Source organism: Myotis myotis, unplaced genomic scaffold, assembly GCF_014108235.1.
Source record: "Myotis myotis isolate mMyoMyo1 unplaced genomic scaffold, mMyoMyo1.p scaffold_m19_p_9, whole genome shotgun sequence".
In the NCBI taxonomy this organism is placed as follows: domain Eukaryota; kingdom Metazoa; phylum Chordata; class Mammalia; order Chiroptera; family Vespertilionidae; genus Myotis; species Myotis myotis.
In genome coordinates, this window is record NW_023416401.1 from 40,346,996 (window position 1) to 40,362,893 (window position 15,898).

The 15,898-nt window shown below is 46.8% G+C and overlaps 1 protein-coding gene across 1 annotated transcript in view; it reads right to left on the minus strand.

The window, feature by feature from the left end:
* PARD6G (par-6 family cell polarity regulator gamma) overlaps positions 1–15,898 on the minus strand; it is a 65,716-nt gene that overhangs the window by 41,175 nt on the left and 8,643 nt on the right. The gene's annotated exons all lie outside the window — the stretch shown is intronic.

The window sequence follows — 15,898 nt, forward strand, 5'->3', positions numbered from 1 at the left end:
AGGGAGGAAGGGAGGGAGGGAGGGAGGGAGGGAGGGAGGGAGGGAGGGAGGGAGGGAGGGAAGGACAGGTGGGGGGCCTGGTAAAAACGACGATTCACAAATCTCGGGGAGACAGAGAGCGTAGGCTCTGGAACTGGCCACAGAGTCGGAGCAGGTCTCTCTTCAAAAAAAAAAAAAAAAAGGCCCTGCCCTGGCCAGGTGGCTCAATTGGTTGGAGTATCAACCCCTACACCAAAAGGTTGTGGGTTTGAATCCAAGTCAGGGCTCATACCCATACCTGGGTGGTGGGCTCAAACCCCAGTTGGGGCACATAGGGAGACAACTGATCGATATTTCTCTCTGACATCGATGTTCCTCTTCTCTCTCTCTCTCTCTCTCTCTCTCTCTCTCTCTCTCTCTTTCTCTCTCTTTCTCTCTCTCTCTCTCCCTGAAAAATCAATAAAAAACATATCCTCGGGTGAAGATTAAAAAAACACTCTTCCTGCTCTGGGAATTGCCCAGGCCCCTCTTTCCTGGCCTCCCAGCCCTGGCCTGGCTCAGATACCCACAGAGTTGCCTGCAGAGCTCTGGGCCACCTGCCTGGAGAGGACCCCAGGTCACCTCCCACCGGGTGAACTGTCCAGGGACCCAAAGACACCGCCTGTTTGTTTGGAGTGAGGGTTCTGGCTGTTGTTCCTCACTTGGCAACAGGGACCTTCCTGCATCAGGCAGGACAGATTCTGTGCTCTTCAATAAAACTGCACACGGACTATACTGGTTCCAAAATACACAAAAATGAAATGCCTAATGTTTACACAAAAGCCAGTCGCCATATCCTCTGGACATGATGTCAAGAGCAAACCCACTCCAACCATACAGGTCTGCACGTTTCTCAAATCTGGGCAGGCACCGGCCACCGAGATGCCCAAGCTCTAGAATTGGCAGCTCTAGAATTTGCATTTTTACACGTTCCCAGGAGAAACAGATGCTGCTGGGACCGCACACATAAAACCACTGGTTTTAAGGGAATTAGTCTCCAGACATCAACTTCCACAGATCTCAGAGAACCGTCTCCTGAGGCATTTCCCTTTAAAAAGCAAAGGAAAACAAATCCTCATCCATCCTGCATTGCCCCAGGAATAAGAAAACTTCAAGGCACACAGCTGTGGGACAACCCAAAGCACTGGTTTGGGGAAAGCTGTCTTCAATGGCTGAGTTAGGGAAGAAAGGCTCTGAACTCAGCAGGGCCTGGAAGGGGCCAGGGGAGGGCTGGGGCCGGTGCCCAGAACAGAGCAAACCTAAAGCCCCCCCATTACTTACAGATAAGCAATAGTTTTCTTCTCAATATTTACTAATATTCTAAGAATACACCATTGGCAGGCCCACACATGAGCTATAAAACTTCTTAAGACAGAAGAGATCAAGCCTACCACATAGGTTTAATCCGATTTTGTCAGATTTGGTTAGTCAATCACATCACATATGCTTACTTCAATATCAACCATCATTTCCCATCTCATATATCTAATATACTAGAGGTCCGATGCACAAAATTCGTGCCAAGGGGCTTGGCTCTCGCAGCCCTGGCTGCCTCATGGCCCCACCCTCCGCCCATTGGTCGTTCCGGAAGGTCGTTCTGGAAGTCACCATATCCTCTGGACATGATGTCAATAGCAAACCCACTCCAACCATACAGACCTGCACATGTTAAGGTTCTACTGTCTGGTCTAATTAGCATATTAGCTCTTTATTATATAGGATGCTAATTTCCTGAGCAATTAGTTTTTGATCAGTATACACCATCTTCACCATTCTTCTATCTCATTTTTTCACTAAATATATAAAATGACTTTAATCATGTCTAATAAGACTAGTAAGAGTATTTCTGACTTCTATAAATAAATCTTATTCCCCCAAAACTGGGCACAACATGCTCATTTTCACTTAGGGACTCAGGCCTGCCCTCATTCCTCTCACGCCTCCTCGATTTATGCCCCATCCTGCAATTTAAGTAATGAGAAACAGCAGCCATTAAATAACTTATTCTGCAATGTTTCAGTCTAAGTGCATTTGGCACTTGATCTAAGATGCACCTCAATTTGTTTCTCAGTTCTTTTAATAATTTTCCTCAAAATATGTTTTAACATGTTAAGGTTTAATTTTTTTTGAATTTAAGTATAGTTGGTAAACAAACTTATATTGACTACATTAGTTTCAGCTATACCATATACTGATTTTATAAAAAATATTTTTTATTGATTTCAGAGAATAAGAGAGAGGGAGAGAGAGATAGAAACATTAATGATGAGAGAGAATCACTGATCAACAGCTTCCTGCATGCCCCCAACAGGGGATTGAGCCTGTAAGGCATAAGCCACACATGTGCCCTGACCAGGGATCGAACTGTGACCTCTGGTTCACAGGTTGATGCTCAACCACTGAACCATGCCAGCCGGGCTACAATATACTGATTTGAAATGATAATGAATTCAGATGATTCCCTGACAGAAGCAGGTCTGATTTGTGTTTGGTCATGAGGCCCTATGGTGAACATGCTTCATATGCTGCATGAGCTCCAAAGTCTGGAAAAAGAGGTCTGAAACTTGATAGGATCAAAGCATTTTTCCCAATTTTTTTAAAATATATATTTTATTGACCTTTTACAGAGAGGAAGGGAGAGAGATAGAGAGTCAGAAACATCGATGAGAGAGAAACATCCATTAGCTGCCTCCTGCACATCTCCCACTGGGGATGTGCCCGCAACCCAGGCACATGCCCCTGACCGGAATCGAACCCGGGACCTTTCAGTCCACAGGCCAACGCTCTATCCACTGAGCCAAATCGGTTTTAGCTCCAATATTTTTATTGTGGCAAAATACACATAACAAAATTTACCATCTTCATCATTCTTTTATTTCATTTTTTATTTTTCAGTATCAGGTAACACACAATATCACATTCGTTTCAGGTGTAGAACAGCGTGGTTAGACAATCATACACTTTAAAAAGTGATTCCCCCAGATAAGTCTGGTGCTCACCTGGCACCATACACAGTTATTACAATATTACGGACTCTATTCCTTCTGCTGTGCTTTACACCCCATGACTATTTTGTAACTGCCAACTTGTCCTTAATCCCTTTACCTTTTTCACTCAGTCCCCCAAATCCCTCCTATTTGGCAACTGTCAAAATGGTCTTTGTGTCTATGAGTTTGTTTTATTTTGTTTTTTAGATTCCAGTTATAAGTGAAATCACATGGTATATTTCTTTCTCTGTCTGACCTATTTCACTGAGCATAATACCCTCTAGGTCCAATCATGTTGTCACAAATGCTAAGGTTTCATTCTTTACTATGGCCTTGTAATATTCCATTGTATATATATATTCCACTGCTTCTTTATTCTTTCATCTATCAATAGACACTTAGGTTGCTTCCATATCTTGATTATTGTATATTAAATATTGTTCTTTTTAGTCTGTTTTAAAGCCTATTTTGTCCGATATAAAAGTATTGCTACCCCATCTTTTTTTTTGTCTACATTTGCATAAAATATGTTTTCCATCCCTTTACTTTCAGTCTCTGTGTGTCTTTAGATCTGAAGTGGGTTTCTTGTAGACAGCATATGTAAGGGTCTTATTTTCTTATCCATTCAGCCACCCTATGTCTTTTTATTTTTTATTGATTTCAGAGAGGAAGGGAGAGGGAAAGAGAGATAGAAACATCAATGATGAGAGAGAATCATTGATCGGCTGCCTCCTGCATGCCCCCCACTGGGGATCAAGCCCACAACTCAGGCACGCGTCCTTGACTGGAATCGAACCCGGGACCCTTCAGTCTGCAGGCTGATGCTCTATCCACTGAGCCAAACCAGCTAGGGCCACCATATGTCTTTTAAAAAAATATCTGTTTGTGTATTTTTAGGGAGAGAGGAAGAGAGAGAGAGAAACATCGATGTGAGAGCAAAGCATCGATAGGCTGCGTCCTGCACCCCCGCCCCCAACCAGGGATTGAGCCCACAACCCGGGCATGTGTCCTGACCAGGAATCAAACTGGCAACCTCTTGGTTCATGGGTCAACGCTCAACCTCTGAGCCACCCTGGCCGGGCAATCTAATATATTCTTCATGTCAGTTACTGTATCCTTTATTTCTAACTGGTTCTTTTTTATGGTTTCTATCTCTCTGTGTAAGTTCTCACTGAGTTCACTTATTCTTCCTGTAAATTCACTGAGCACCCTTATAACCAGTGTTTTGAACTCTGCATCTGATAGATTGCTTGCCTCCATTTCATTTAGTTCATTTTCTGGAATTGTATCCTGTTCTTTCATTTGGGACAGTTTTCTTTTTCCCCTCATTTTGGTTGTTTCCCTGTGTTTGTGATCTGCTACGTCTCCTGGTCTTGGCAGAGTGGCCTTATGTAGCAGGTGTCCTGTAGGGCCCAGTGGCACAGACACCCTAGTCACCTGAAGACTATTAGGGTCAAACCAAAAGGACTCAGGAACTAGCTTGAGTAATCTCCCAAGAGCCAAAGATGGGATTTTTTAAAAAATATATTTTATTGATTTTTTACAGAGAGGAAGAGAAAGGAATAGAGAGTTAGAAACATCGATGAGAGAGAAACATCGATCAGCTGCCTCCTGCACACTCCCTACTGGGGATGTGCCCACAACCAAGGTGCATGCCCTTGACCGGAATCGAACCTGGGACCTTTCAGTCTGCAGGCCGACGCTCTATCCACTGAGCCAAACCGGTTAGGGCAAGATGGGATTATTTGTGTATTTGATCACCAATATGGATCATAATTATGGGTTTAAACACAAGCAATATGTATCAATACATTTGTTTATAATTACCAAAAATTTATTTTTCACTTTTTGGATGATGCTATGGGAACCAATCCATTATTTTGAAAACTGGTTAAAAAAAAAAAATCAAGCACTTTTTCATTCATTATCAGGAAATTCACAGAGGTACTCCTTATTTCCCAGAGCTTGCAGACAAATAAACTGTCATTCTATTATTATTTTGATGATATTTATTGTATTTCATAGCTGAACCCAACTATTTTTCCTACAGCAAAATAGTAAAAGCGGGGGGGGGGGTATCTCATAAAATTAAAAAACATCATCTCAAAGACAAAGGAGGCCAATAATAAAAGTGAATCAACTTGTAAATGTGATTCCTTTATATTCCCCTTAAAAATATTAAATAATAATAATATGATCATTATACTATAATTAGAAAAGAAAGAGTCTATCTACCTACCTACCCACTTATCTCATTTCATGTTGTAGTTAAGAAGGGGAGGCTCCTGCAAGTGCTATTGGAGTAAATAATACCAGTTGCTACAAAAGGCATGTGCTACCTAGTAAACTATGTGACTGATAAGCTTCTTTGTCAAAGAGCAAGACCCTTCTCCTTGGTCAAGAAGCAAGGAGACAAAAGGGGGTAGAAACCCAAGATGATGGCCAAGAGCTTGGGAAGCGCAGCGTATTTGCTGTTTTAAGACATCAACTCAAAGCACCTCTGGAACAGTGGAGTAATAATCTGCAAAGCCCCACTCTTAAAGCCATCAGAACATGGGCAAAAAGGGTCATAATAAATTTTTTGAGAATTGTGGAGTTTAACAAAGGCTTTCAACAATACAATGAGGGTTTATTCTGAATCTCAGAGCAGCAATCTGTGTGGTTTTAACTTCCTGTCTCCGTCTCCTCAGCTTTGAAAACCAGCAGCCTAACAGCCTGAGGGGGGCACAATCGGTTTGCTGCCCCCCAAAACCCCTCACACCCAGAACTGTCACTGCTAGACCGCCCTAGGGAGCCCTACTCACAGGGGAAAGCCCCTTCCTCCGGGCATTTGTTAGAACAATCAGCAGCAATTGTTTAATGATAAAAGTTATATATATATATATTTTTTTAATGATAAAAGTTATATTTTAAATGAAATTTTTACAACATGCTGGAAACTGTATACTTTGTAACTATATTTAATATGAGAAAATTAGATGCAACTTGCAAACACATTATAATCTGTATAGAGGTAATTCTCAAAATTCTTTCAGAGGGGCTGTGATGTTTGAAGACTTTAGGGTATAGGAATCGCTCTGAAAGTACCTGCAGTAAGATGCCAGCTGAAGCAAACAAGAACTGGACAAACACAATAAAAAGGAATGCTGGGGATTCACACCTCTTAGGATAACAACTACAAATACACGCACACGCGCGCACACACACACACACACACACACACACACACACACCAAAAAGCAAGTGTTGGTGAGCATATGGAGAAATTAGAACCCTTTTGCACTGTTGATGAGAATGTAAAATGGCACATCTACTGTAGAACATACTATGGAGGTTCCTCAAAAAATTAAAAATAGAATTATCCTTTGACATGGCAACTTCACTTCTGAGTATATATCCAGGAAAACAGAAGGTAGGGTCTCAAAAAAGCCATTTGTACAACCATGTAGCTTAATTATTCACAATAGCTAAAATGCAGATGCAACTCAACTGTCCATCGACAGATGACTGGACAAGCAAAGTGTGGTCCATCCATGCAAGGGAATATTATTCAGCCTTAAAAGGAAGGAGATTCGGGCTTATGCTACAACTTTATGATCCCACGTATATTCGATGTACTTAATGAGTCGTCAAAATCATAGCGACAGAGAGTGGAACAGTGGCTGCCAGGGGCTGGGAGGAGGGGTAATGGGAAGCTGTTGCTTCACGGGGATAGAGTTTCAGCTGTATAAGTCAGAAAGAGTGTGGAGACAGATGGTGGTGATGGCTGCCCAACAATGCAAATGTATTTAACAACACTGAACTGTACACTTAAAAATAGTTAAGATGGTAACTTTTGTTATGTGTACTTTACTGTAATAAAAAAAAAAAAGAGGGGAAAAAAGAGATGCTGGGCAATGAGACGTCCATGGGCAGCTTTGAAAAGCTCTGATATATTCTTAGAGATCTGGAAGGCCACCCGCGTGTACCGGGCTGTGTGCAGGTCAGGAAAGTCCTGAAAAGCCTGTAATCCCTCACATCTGGCTGACCTTGGAATTCTGTGCAATCAGGACGTGGAGGCTACAGGTGTGAAGTGCCGGAGGGCTGAAGATGTGCTCCGACACGAACACAGAGCCCCTGACCACAGCAGACAGGCTGACTGCTCAAATCACTTATGGACCTCTCTATCCAATCACCAGCTGAACCGAGCTAACCAAGCAGAGACCTCAGTGGTCACACTCCCCACGGTGATCACAGATTCAACTCAACCATATTAAAATATTTGCTGCTTTTTTGCAGATATTGACCACCTATTCCTAAAATTTAAATATAAATGCAAGGGACCCCAGAAATCTAAAAGATTCTGGAAGAACAGAGTTGGAGGACGCACACTTTTCAATTTCAGAACTCACAGTGAAGGGTTGGCATAAAAATAGACATACAATCAATAGAATAGGATCAGGAGTCCAGAAAAGAACAACCTTACATTTGCGATCAATTGACTTTTGATAAGAATGCCAGGAAAATTCAACGGTGGAAAAGAACAGTCTTTTCAACAGATGGTGCTGGCTTGATACCCACATGCAAACAATGAGGTTGGATGCCTTATTCATATCATAAGCAAAAATTAACTCAGATTGGATATAGACCTAATGTGAAAAATGAATTTATAAAACTTTTAGAAGACATAGGATAAAACTTTCATTACTTGGGTTAGGCAATGATTCTTTGATAAGATTCTTTGACAATGCGTTGGGAAGAGTGGAGGAATCTGAACTCTCAGGCGCAGTTGGTAAGAATGTAAAACAGTGGAGCTGCTTTGATAATCAGTTTGGCAGCTCCAAAAAATATTGTATATAGTGCCCAGAAATTTCACTCCTAGGTGTACACCCAGGAGTAAGGAACACATATGTCCACACAAAACCTGTACATGAATGTTCACAGCAGCATTATTTACAAAAGCCAAGAGTGGAAACAACCCAAATGTCCATCCCTGACACTGGATAAACAAAATGTTGTCTATCCTTTTCTGTTTTTTAATCCTCACACAAGGATGTGCTTTTTAAGTTGATTTGAGAGAGAGAGAGAGAAATAGCGATGTGAGAGAGAAACATGGATCAGTTGCCTCCTTTACAAGCCCTGACCAGGGATCAAACCTGCAACCGAGGTATGTGCCCTGACCGGGAGTCGAACCTGAGACCTTTTGGTGTATGGGACAATGCTCCAAACAAATGAGCCTCCTGGCCAGGGCTGGTCTATCCGTGTAACTGCATATTATTCGGCCACAGAAAGGAATGAAGTACTGACATACGCTAAGGGAAAGACATTATGTTAAATGAAAGATGCCAGACACAAAGACCACATATTGTGTGATTCCATTTATACTAAATGCACAGAATAGGCAAATGCATAGAGAAAGTAGACTAGTGGTTGCCAGGGACTGGGGGTCGGGAGGTATTGAGAATAATTGCTAATGGGTATGGGGTGAAGAAATGTTCTAAAATTAGATAGTGGTCATGACTGCACAACTCTAAATGTACTAAAAACTACCCGATTTACACTTAAAAGGTGTGGTTTTTATTTCATGTGAATTATAGCTTCTAGAGCTATTTTTAAAATATTACACCTTAAAGAATAGTTTAAAAATAAAAACAGCCAGTTGAAGGCTGATTGAAGGGCACATCCAGAAACATGGAAACCACAGAAGGACTGCTTTCTCCAGACAGACGGGAACCCCAAGGGACCAGGGGTCCAACTACCTGCTGTCAGCGCTCATCAGTTTGGAAGATAAAGACCTAAGAGCTGGGGGAAGGCCCCCAATGATGCCGGGCCCTGAAGGGGAGAAGCAAGAGATGATACTCGTCCAAGCTGGCAGGGCCAGCTTTTCCAGTTCCAATGGGTCCCACAAAGTTGAACTGGGAAGGAGGACGGAGGGCAGGACTCTGAACAGGACAGAACTTGCCATCTCTCTCCCGCCCCTTTCCACCCTGGCCACAAACTGCAGAAGGCCGTCCGTCTCTCCTCTCCAATTCAGGAACTAAAACTTTATATGAGTGATATTTCTGGAGTCACCAGGCTCTGACAATATAAATCTATTTTCATCATTCAATGTCATGTGACCCCAAAGATAATCATGACCATGATCATTTCTTTTTTTCCAGGTTAAAAATATTAAGTAAATTTTCCCTTTTCTTGATACCTCAGGAGGTCTCTCCACACTTACCTGCATGTTTAAACAAGTCAACTGTGTGTACAAACAAGTTTAACTCCGAGCAGGAGAGGCGTGCTTGTGGGCGCCTCAGGTCTGGCTGGCTGTCCTCATGCCCACAATCACACCGGCAAGCTCCCCCGCCTTCCCGCCTCTACCCCGAGTGCGCCTGTGGAGGAGGCAGCTCGGACTCACAGATGCTCTGCACCTGAGAAAGGTTAAGTCATCTGGCTCTTGGTTTGCAAGATGCCCACAGGGCATGATGGGGTGTCGTCAGACTCACCAGGCAAGGCCACAGGAGCCAGGCATGAAGGAAGTCATTACCAGTTAAAATCTGCTTAGTAAGTAGGTCACTATAAGACACCTCCCAAACCCCAAGCAGCCACAAATGTTTAATCACTGCATGAGCGAGGGCAGGAGAGGACCACAGCTCACAACTAGAGGGGCCCGTGAGAGCAGGGTCTCGTGTTGCAGCCTAGCTCACACCCTGTATATAGCAGGCACTCGAATCTTCATTCAATTCATAAATTAAACTTTTGCTAACCATTTTTAAATAAAACTCTAGAATTTCAATTAAGTTAACACTGACTGACAGTCACTAAACAGGAAGCCAGCCCTGGCCAGCATGCTTGGTGGTTAGAGCATCAGCCCATGCACGTAAGGGTCGCAGGTTTGATTCCCAGTCAAAGGCACCTACCTGGGTTACAGTTTGCTCCCCGGCCCCGTCGGGGCAAGATCTGGAGGCAACCAATCAATGTGTCTCTCTCACATCAATGCTTTTCTCTTTCTCTCTCTCCCTCCCCCCGCCCCTTCCTTTCCACTCTCTAATGGAAAAAAATATCCTCTGGTGAGGATTAACAAAAACAACAACAACAAAACACAGGAAGTCAGATGTGAGCATGGAGTCAGGCTGGGTGCCTGCCTGCACTAGCCTCGCCCGGTGTACCTGCCACAGCCCATCCACCTGAGGCCGATGACACGTGTCATCAGGAAGGTGAAGATGTTTTCACAGGCGCAACCCAGAAGGCATGTTGGAATATTTGCAAATGGGTGAGGGAAGAGCGACCTGGGGGTCTCTAAGCGAGTAAAACACACTCTCTGCAGGAAGCCAGCAGGGCACACTGGCTTTGACTTTATTTCAGACGTCAAAGCTCAACATTAAATGCCAATTTGAAAGATACACAGTCTTGTGTGCTCGTAGCTATGCCCAGCGCTCCCTGAAGGTACTGGGTGTTTTCTTAAAAAAAAGTCTTTGCTTCCAAATTACTTTCCCCAGAAGGAGGTGCAGCCATCGTTCTCTCCCTCTGCTCCCTTTCACAAGAGTGACCCCAAGTACCCCAAACCACCAGCACACTTTTACAAAAGTGTCATTTTAAGTGACATGTGTCTTTTGATTGAACTCCCTTCTTCAAACTGCCAATAGGAACTTTTTAAAAATATCTATATTTTTTATTGATTTCAGAAAAGAAGGGAGAGAGAGAAACATCAATGATGAGAGAGAATCATTAACCAGCATGCTCCCTACTGGGGGGTCGAGCCCCCAACCCGGGCATGTGTCCTGACCAGGAATAGAACTGTGACCTCCTAGTTCAGTGATGGCGAACTCATTTTTTTGGTTGATTTTTCTTTGTTAAATGGCATTTAAATATATAAAATAAATATAAAAAAATATAAGTCTTTGTTTTACTATGGTTGCAGATATCAAAAAATTTCTATATGTGACACGGCACCAGAGTTAAGTTAGGGTTTTTCAAGATGCTGACACGCTGAGCTCAAAAGGTTCGCCATCACTGTCCTAGTTCATAGGTCTATGCTCAACCAGTGAGCCACACCAGCAGGGCAGCCAATGGAACTTATTAAACAGACACTATCCTGCCCTGGGCTTTTCAGTCATAAATTTTTTTTTAAATGTGATCCTGCTTCATCCCCCACAGACCTCAGTAACAGTAGGCACTCAAAATGCATTCAGAGAATAAACAATGAGTGTGAGGTGTGGGCCCTGCTTGCAATCATCCTCAGATTTTTATGAAATAGCTCTAAGTGTGTACTGTCTGTCCTACACACTGGGGAATGCCGTGAACAAAACAGAAAAAAATGCCTGTCCTTACGGAACTGACATCCCAGTAGGGAAGAGAGACAGTGAAAGTAATGAATACCTAAATCATTCAATATCTGAGAAGGTGATAGTGCCAGAGGGAAAAAGGAGAGAACACCAAGGAAATGGAAGGGACCACATCAACTACATAATCCGCTGGGAGCAACGTGGGGCCAAGGCCATGCCAGCTCCGGGGCCTGGGTCCCTTCCCCTCGTCCTGCACTGGCGCTGCTCCGGGCGTGGGGACAAGCCCTAGGCCTCTCTGGACTCCTGTTCCCCACGTGTGTGACGGGGCTGTGGGGCCTCATAAAGCCATACACAGCGGTCAGGGATGCGACCTCTCCAGTCCTGATGCAATCACTGCCCTAATCTCCAGGGACCAAGTGTCCTGACACGAGACCTTCCTGTTCCAATATCCCCGGAGCGGTCCTTGCCAGGGGCCCTCGGTCATTTCCTATTGTCAGAGGCTGCGTTCATCTGGGACACGAGATACTCCTGGGGGGCCCCCGGGGGCTACACTACCCTTCACAGGACATCCTCTGATAGCTGTCCTAAACGCAGACCTGAAATGTCTGGGGTCCCCACAGCTCTGAGCTCCTTGCTGCTGGGAGGGCAGACAAGGCCCCACCCACCGAGGCCTGCCCCACCAGCCGGACAGCACCCAGCTGGGCCCCACCCCTGCTGAAGCCCCTGCCCCTCCTGTCAGGTGAGAGCAATGGCAGGTCATCAGAAACACAGACAGATGAGGATGGAAAATGTTCATCAAAATATTTACGATAGTGAAGAACGGAAGCTGTAAATGCCCATCAAACAGGAAGCACATGCCCAGGGATGAAATGAAGAAGCCAAGAGAGCTGTTTCAGGGCTAATGACTCAGGAAGCCTTTACAACACGGAAACTCAAGGAAAACACAACTGAATCTGATCCCAATGAGGTCAAAAGTCACAGAACCAGCAGCAGGGCCTGGCCCAGAGAGGGAATTCTCAGAGCCAGGAGCGGGAGCCCTGCACACCTGGCCCGCCCACCCGGGCCATGAGCCAGGGGCTCTAGAGCTGGGCCCAGGCTCCCAGGTTCTAAAACCCAGCTCCTGCCCTGCCTGGCGTGGCTCAGTTGGTTGGACTGTGGTCCTGTGCACCAAAGGGTCACAGGTTTGATTCCTGGTCGGGGCACATGTGAGGGTTACAGAGATGTTTCGCTCTTTCCCTTCCTCTCTCTCTAAAAAGCAATAAAAACATTGCCCAAGTCACACAGGCTCCTGTGTTATGTCTTCAGATGAGATGTGTGGAAATGTATTGGAATAAAAGAAGTTCATAAATATGCATTGAAAAAATCAATAAAAACATATCCTCCATGAGGATTAATAAAAAAATAAAATAAAATAAAACCCAGGTCCTGCTCCTCATGGTGCAGCAGCATCATGCCTGGGCCTGCTGAGATGCACAGTCTGTATTCCAACAAGACTCCCAGGGTGCACACTGGCCTGAAGAGCAGGGTTGGAAACGTCCAGTAAGCACCCTGCTAGTCATCACTAAGGGCTGGTTCACTCAACAAAATTTTACTGAATGCCAGATGGGGCCGGGCCCTGAGCTCCTGTGAGTGTCCTCATGGGCTGACGGTTTGTTTGGCAGCCAGATGATGCACAGTAATCACACGTGCAAATGTGCAATTACAAACTAAGAAATGCAAATGAAGACACCGTAGGACACAGGCCTGGATTTAAAGAGCAGAGAGCACAGGGGCGCTTCACCCACAGCACCGCCCATGGGAGACAGCCTAGGAACCAGGAGTGCAGTGCAGGTGGTGGTTCTGTGGCTGGTATCTCTGATGCCCCCCTCTACTTCAAGTTGGGTCCAACAATCAACACAACATTCAGAGGAAGAGGACCCTCTGTCTCATTGTCGGGGTTTGGGGGTTGGAGGTCACATGCCCCTCTGAACCAATCACTGCAGGGGAGCGGGGCTCCCTGAGACCATCAGAACCCCTCTAAGAGCAGGGTCAGGGCTTCTGTCAGGAAGGGGGCTAGACCCAATCACAAAAGGAGCACGCATCTGTAGGGTCCATGCAAGCATCGCAGGACCACTGTTGGGACAGGGCCAGGAGCTTGTGTGCACATGCACACCATATAGAAAACGTAGAAAGGCCTCCGTTTGGGGAACGCTCACAAAGCACAGCCTGCACCTGACAAGGCATCTGAGTCTGTTGGAGCGTGGGGCCTTGCCATGGCACGACTTCCTGGGCTGGCACGTTGGGACAGTTTAAAATCGGGCCACAGACCTGTGAGTCAGACAGGGTGGAGCTGAGAGAGAGCCTGGCCCCTTCCTGTGCCCAGTCCACCCACCGCGATCCGGAGCGATGACGGGGCTGCCGTGGGCACCTGCAGAACTGCCCCGACAAGCCCACGTCCTGCACGAGGCTGCCCAGGACTGCGGGAGCCTGAGGACCCACTGCACTTGTGGTCACCTCTGCGAGCACACGTGTCATCTGCAGCCATGGACCCAGCACTGCTATGCAGGCATGGGGCAGGGCAGAAGCGGGAGGGCACAGATTCAAGAACGTGGTCTTTGGCCTCTGCCCAGCAGGGATTTCTAGTTTGGGGAGAAGATGTGGCCAGTGCCAAGCTTTGTGGGCAGGCTCTTTAACCCTAACTCCTACAAGAGGTGTCACTGTTCCCACTCACAGACAGCAGCCTGGGACCCAGAAGGACTCAGGAAGCTGCTCACAGTCACATGCTAGTAAACAAAGAAATCGAGGCTAATACAGGGAATTTAGACAATCCTGAAGAGCCTCAATGGCAGGGCGAGAATTCCACATGGAAGGTCAGGCAGGGAGAGGGGCGCCCCACATGGGAAGGGATTCCCCGATGGGACAGGACAGCTGCCAGTGTGGACAAGGAGGGGCTGCTCTAGGAGCTGGGGTGCAGGTATGGGGAGACCCTGGTGCTATGAGAGGAGAGCTGCAGACGGGCCTACTCATGGCTGCACCTTCCATGGAACATTCCTGAAGCATAAAACCGCAGGCAGAGGAGCCTGGACCCTGGGCTGTGCAGGGAAGCGGGGTCACAATGTGCGCTCACGAAGGATGGGCACAGGTTGAGGAGGGATGCGGTCGGGTCAGGGGTGTCTTAGCAACACAGACAGTAGGGCAGAGTCGTTCAGAGCAAGGCTGGATCGACACACCAGGTTCAAATTCCTGACTCACCTTTACTGGCTGCGTGACTCTGGGCCATTTCAACCTCTCTGACTGAATTTCCTTCTTTGTATAAAAGGGACAAAAGCACATTCCTAATAGGGTTGCTGTTGGAATCAAATGCGAGTTGCGTGCCGAAAGATCCAGCAAAAGGCAATTGCTCACCAGTGGCTACGACCAGCCCGTCCACAGAGCACCCCCAACTCTTGGCCAACAGAGCTTGTGGGGTCAGGGAGCACACTGCCTCCTGGAGCAGACCTCCCACGGGCACACACAGGCCACCCTCTGCAAACACAGTAAGGACGCCTCCTGCATGTGCAGCTTCATAACAGCAGATCCTCAGCTCGTCGTGGGCACCCCCTTTCCTTCGGTGAGGCGCCTCCTCATTGCCGACTGAAGCCATCGCTTTCTTAGGCCCTGCACCTCCCCTCGCGGGCAGGCAGTTGCTCCTCAAGGCCATTTTTCAAAACGAAACCACCTTTTTCATAATTCCATAAGAGAAAAGCTGTGCTCACCATGGAGACTGAGCCCAGCAGACGCTGCCAGCCCCCACCGTGAACTTCAAGGGGCCTCTGCTAAGTGACATGTGCAGGTGTGCTAGGGCCCTGGGAAATCACAGACGACACTCTGGCGACAGCTGCAGAGAGCCTATGCAGTAGGACAGGAGGAGGTGAGACAGGCAGCCAGGTCCCCCTGCAGCCACCCCCGCCCACACACACTGGCTGTGCACGGCCAGAGCTCACGGGGGTTCACAGAAAGCAGCCCAGCCCCGAACTGGTGACCAGGACATGTGGGGAGGGAGGTGTTGGAACACGTGACGTGACTTCAGAGCACGTTGGAGCAGGCAGGTGTTATCTATTTCCCAGGAGGTGGAATCCGGGGGTAGGGGAACTGGATGGGAGCAGGTGTAGCAGCTGAGGATTTGAGACCTGGTTCTGCCACTTACAGCTGAGACTTCGGGTGGCTGGGTGAGGGAGCAGCCAGGTCAAGCCCCCGGGGCCGCCTCTCTGCAGCCCATGTGTAAGGCGTCATGAGCATCAGGAAAACAGCATTGCCATGTGCCCACCGGCAAGAGGGCTGGCAAAAGCCCAGCACACACCTGATGCTCCAAGAAATGACACTTCACTGAAACTGACACGGTCACACCCACCTGGACTCTCCTCCACCTGGTGTGACCTAGAGGCAGCTGTTCCCACCAGGCTGGACGGGGCACCCAGGGCAGGGAGAGAACCCAGAGGCCAGGTGCCAAGCAGAAACACACTTGAGTTGGAACTACAGGACAGCCCCAACAGCCAGTCCATTCGCAAGGGCCAGGTGCTGGTGCTCAGCCCGGTTGTGACTAGGGTCCATGACCGCTTGGGCCAAGAAGAGGCACCACTGCCCTGGCTGGCATGGTTCAGTGGTTAGAGCATTGGCCTATGCATC